Source organism: Jatropha curcas, chromosome 3 (assembly GCF_041381405.1).
Source record: "Jatropha curcas cultivar XTBG-Jc1 chromosome 3, XTBG_Jcur_1.0, whole genome shotgun sequence".
NCBI lineage: Eukaryota > Viridiplantae > Streptophyta > Magnoliopsida > Malpighiales > Euphorbiaceae > Jatropha > Jatropha curcas.
Window position 1 is genome coordinate 7,418,370 of NC_143153.1, and position 5,227 is coordinate 7,423,596.

The 5,227-nt window shown below is 33.4% G+C and overlaps 1 long non-coding RNA gene across 1 annotated transcript; it reads right to left on the bottom strand.

Moving 5' to 3' along the window:
• Positions 1-2,730: 2,730 nt before the first annotated feature.
• On the bottom strand, positions 2,731-4,593 carry LOC149497449 (uncharacterized). Its single transcript, XR_016319937.1, has 3 exons — positions 4,518-4,593; positions 4,374-4,438; positions 2,731-2,926 (listed from the first exon to the last, which is right to left on the bottom strand). It is a non-coding gene; the product is annotated as an uncharacterized LOC149497449 (long non-coding RNA).
• Positions 4,594-5,227: the final 634 nt, after the last annotated feature.

The window sequence follows — 5,227 nt, forward strand, 5'->3', positions numbered from 1 at the left end:
TGCAACAAAATATTTACCTAACAACAACCTTCATTTTGAACTGCTATCAGCTATTAGCTACCAACTACTAATAATTACTTTCAGCATTGGATTGGTACGAACAGTTAAAACTGAATGCTGAATCTATATAATAATATAAATTTTTAAGAGAAATTTTTAGGACTTATAATATTTTATAGTTTAATAATTTGTGTTAAAAGCATAATTAATTAGATTAAAATATAAGATAATTTAAAATATTGAAGACTAAAGTGTGATAAAATAACATTTTATTTTTAACTTTTACGAAGATTAAAGGATTGAGTTATTAAAAATCTAAAATATTAAAATTGTAAATTTTAAAAAAGTATAAAAAATATATATTAATTTAATGAGAATAATTGAGTAGATAAGGACCAAAATTCTTCACTCGCCACTGCGAGGTCTAGAAGCCAAACCAAACTTGTGGACATGTGAAAAGATACTCTAAGAGTCAAGAAAATGTTCATATAATAAAAAATGTTTATATATAATTTTTTAAGAAATATTATTTTAAATATTTTTAAAATATTAATTAAACAATTAATGCTAGTGGTTACCCGAGTCTTTAAATCCAAACTCAATATGGGTACTAAAAATACTACCTAAATCCGATCTAAACTCGTTTATTCACTATCTAAATCCGCTAGAATAGATCAAATCGAATATCTGCCGGGTCAGGTAAAATTGACATCCCTAGTCTTTGAGTCAATTGCTAAAGACACTTAAAGAACCTAGACGTAGAGGTGGCCATTTCACGGTTTTTGAAACTGGAACCCCCGATTTGAAACCGCGAGGAACCAGAATCAGAACCGGGAGTCTGTGGTTCGGTTCCATTTCTAACTTTTGAGGAACTGTGAACCGGTGGTTCCAAGAACCTGTCGAAACTAGTAATTCCATCTGGTTCCAATAAATTTTTTTATTTTTTAAAATATTTTTGTGAAATCCTCAAATTAACCCTCCTAAAAATTATATAACGGCTAGTTTTAAATGTATTTGTGCAAAGTTGATTTTTTAAGTTCACTATAAATACTCTTTTCATTTTTAAAAAAAAAAGTTACGTTCAAGCATTTTTCTAAAAAAAATAAATTAAGTTCAAGCCATTTTTCAAAAAAAAGAAAAGTTCAAGTCCTTTTTTTAAAACAAATAAATTAAGTTAAGCCCTTATTAATTTTTCTTAAAGTTTTTTCTAAAAATTATTTCATAAATATTTAAATTTTAAATTTTTAACAAAAAAAACGTTCTCTAATTTTTAATTTTATAAGTATACGATTTGCCAGAAAATCAATCGGAGAACCAATTGGAATCATTAATTTTGAACCCATTAAGGAACCGGAATCAAAACCGTAACCGTTCGGTTTCAAACCAAAATGGAAACCTTCAATTTTCGGTTCGGTTCTGAAACTGAAATCGACGGTTCCAAAACCATGGCTACTCCTACTTAGAGGGCCAATAAAATATCATGTTATTGGAGTTTGAGAGAGATAGAGAGGGGGGAGATGGTGATCGAGAGAAATGGAAGGTAATATCGTCTTTTCAGTTAAAATTTCATGTGGGCTGCATATGATTCCAAGTGTTTTATTCCTATTGGTTGTCCATGTCGGATGTTGACCGGGCAAGGGCATCTCCATGCAATCATCGATTGCTTTAATTTATTTGGCACGTCCCAAAAACTAAAAGTTAAAAACAAAAATCTTCTCCAATGCTATTGTCTGTTAGTCTGATGCGTTAAAAAAAAAAAAAGACAATGTTTATCACGCTCTCTATTTTTAGATGGTCTGTTAGATAGCATGACTCGGCTTTTTTTTATTTATTCATTTTTTTCTTATTTTTTATTTTTCTTTATGCATGCTCTTTTTTTCGTACTCAAACTTCTTCTTATGATGAAATTGATTTCTTTTTCATGCATTGGAGAGCTATTTTTAAAATCTAACATCTACAAATACACATTCAGCCACATCACCATCCACAACTTCTATTTATTAAGGTATATGAGCCACAATCCATGGTAGCATTGGAGATGCTCGCTTCAACTTGTCCCGGTCAACTATTCAGTTATTCATATCAGCATTCAACACTTTAACTCTAAATTTTTTTAAAAAAAATTGAGTACTTAATTAAAAATATTGTTCGTTAATACACTAAAAAGTAGTAAAAATTCAAAAAGTACTATAAATTTTTTAAAATATAATTATCGCCTTGAATTCTTAGTACTTTCATATTAAATACTTGAAAAACAAAAAGATATATTAATATTAAATTTCTTTAAAATAAAAATTATATTTTTTTTTTGGGCTAAGGCTAGTATACAAGTAAGACTTTGGCGATTTCAAGATTCAAATAACTTTACAGGTAAAACTCGTTTAAATCCATTCGTCAACAACTTTTGAGGCAATGTTTAGTGTTTTGATTAAATCCATTCGTCAACAACTTTTGAGGCAGTGTTTAGTGTTTTGACGTAAGTCAAAATACTATTTCTAATATTATTTAAGTGTCGGTGATATATTATTTATAGAGTTTGGTGACATAAAATTTGTAAGAGTTTCTATAGTTTAAGGGAGCGGCTTATAAATGTAACACCCCTTCCCGGTCCACCCGTAAACCCGAATGAACCGGACCGAGACGCTACAAACTGGTTGACTGTATGGCCTGACATGCTGAAATCATGATATGTATTGAATATAATAGCATGCTGATGTTGTATACAAAAAAAAAAATAATGTAATTTATATTTACAAAACATGATACTAATGTCAAAATGAAATGGGCCCAACTGAGTGCCCTGTACATGCCATAAAAAGGGTAGACAAAGATACATATCCAAATGAGTAGCTACCCTGAAGACTGAGTCTTCTACAGATGAACTGCAGCAGTTGTAAGCCGACTCTCTACGGTCCAAACTCAAAACCTGCGAGTTAAACAGGTAACTCGCTGAGCAAATAAAACTCAGTGGATATCTCAACATATAAAGAAACAATTAAGCACATACATAGATAGAAATAAGCATGTAAATGCATATGGATAATTAAACATATAAGCACATATAGCATGATCCTTTCATTATACCTTGATTATCTTTTGTACTGTTTGTAATAATGTATGATTCATGGAATGTTATGTCAAGATATCTGTATGGCTCCATAAGGTTATAGTGAAACCGAAGTGATAAGAAAAACTGTATGAAACTGGATGAATACTGTATGCTTGGCTGCTATGGCCCATATATAATCATATCCACTCAACGGCCTGTAGCCGGAATATCAAACTGTATGAGGTGCAGATCTGCTATCCTATGTCGCGGCATAGCCTTATCTACATGGTTTCTACCTAACCTCAATGGAGCAAAATGTTGGTATGTCAATAATATAACACAACATCATATTAATAGTTCATAACTTCATAATTCATAATGTATATTTGATTTCACATCATTTGCATGCTTGAATGTTGTTTTACTACATGTTCTAATGTTGTATTTGATGTTAAAATGATTGGAGGCATATAAGTGAAGTAAAGGAATACAATTGCATTGAAAAAGAAGTCCAAAAATGCATGAAAATACAAGTCGCGAGCGCGCCTTGCAAGGTCGCGAGCGCGTAATGCACTAGATGAGAGACAGTGAGTTATCGGGCACAAGTCGCGAGCGCGTACTTGAAAGTCGCGAGCGCAAGAAGTGCCAAATGAGAGACAGTGAGTTCTCAGGCTAAATTCGCGAGCGCGCGATGAAGGTCGCGATCGCTTACAGGCCAAGGGCCAAGTACGCGAGCACGTACTTCAAAGTCGCGAGTGCGAGATGTGCCAAATGAGAGTCAGAGAGTTTGCGAGCACAAGTCGCGAGCGCGTACTTCAAAGTCGCGAGCGCGAGATGTGCCAAATGAGAGTCAGAGAGTTTCAGGTGAGAGTCAGAGAGTTTCAGGTGAAAGTCGCGAGCGCGTAGTTCAAATTCGCGAGCGCGAGAAGGCAACGCGAACTCGTCATGCAATTCGCGCGCGCGCTTCCAGCCTGCACTATCTGTACTCTTTTGGTCATATCTCTCAATATACAACTCCGATTTGGATGATTCAAAAACCCATGTAAAGCTAACACATAGAGGAACAAATAACTCTTCTATGACACTTCCTAATTCCATCATTAAATGGGGTCAAAATCAAGATGAAGTTACTGGTAAAATTTCCAGCAAAACCTGTTTCAACATAAACTCAATATTCACTTCATTTATTCAACATCTCCCCTGTTCTCCCCTGTTTCTCACCATTACCAGTCCTCCCACTCAACATGAAGCAATATTGTCTCACTAGCAACACACCACACAATTCTCATGCAAAGAAAATGGAAAATAACAAGAGATATCAAACCTTTACTCCAAAAGCTTGAGCTCCTCTTTAGCTTCTTTTTTCTACACTCTTTGAACTCCCTTCACCTATAAATAAGAATTCTTATGAATTCTAAAATAATAGCACCAAATAATTCAATTATGAACTTCAAGAAGGTTTACTTACTTGAATAGAAGAAAAATGGAAGTTAAGGCTTAACTACCATGAAAATTGAAAGGAAGGTGGAAGAGGAAAGGAAGAAGATGAAGATAAACATTAAAATGGGAAAGTGAAATGGTTATGCACGGGTAGGCTCTAAAAGATCCATGACTTTGTGTGTAAAAGTTCTAAATGGTACCTCAATTGTAAACAGGCTACAACTTAATACCCAAGCTCAATCTTTTAATGCAAATCAATCCTCACCCATGTGCTTTAATCTTTTTCTCTCACTCAAGTAACTCCACTTATAAACCCATTCTACCCCAACCGGGTTTGGTTCAACTCGACTCAACTCGACTCCATGAAATGACTCGACTCAGTAGGATGTCACAATAAAATTTTACCTCATGTAACGTTTGATGAAATACTAGTTAGATAGCAGAATCTATGAAAATAATTAACAGCTATTAAAATAACTAATTTTACTAGTTAGAAGTTTATTTTGTTACTAGTTAGCTAATTTTACTGTTGCACCCTAATTTGACAATGTAAGAGCAATAGTGCCTCACACCAAATTTGAACCAAAATCAAAAAATTTATCTTAGGAAAGTGTTTTTCCCTAACGAGTATATCTAAAAAAAAATTTTTTTTGTGAGCTCCTTAATACCGACTATGACTAGTTATTTCGGCTTTCTACCGGCCCCTTTAACCATAATCTCAATTTTATTTATTGGTTT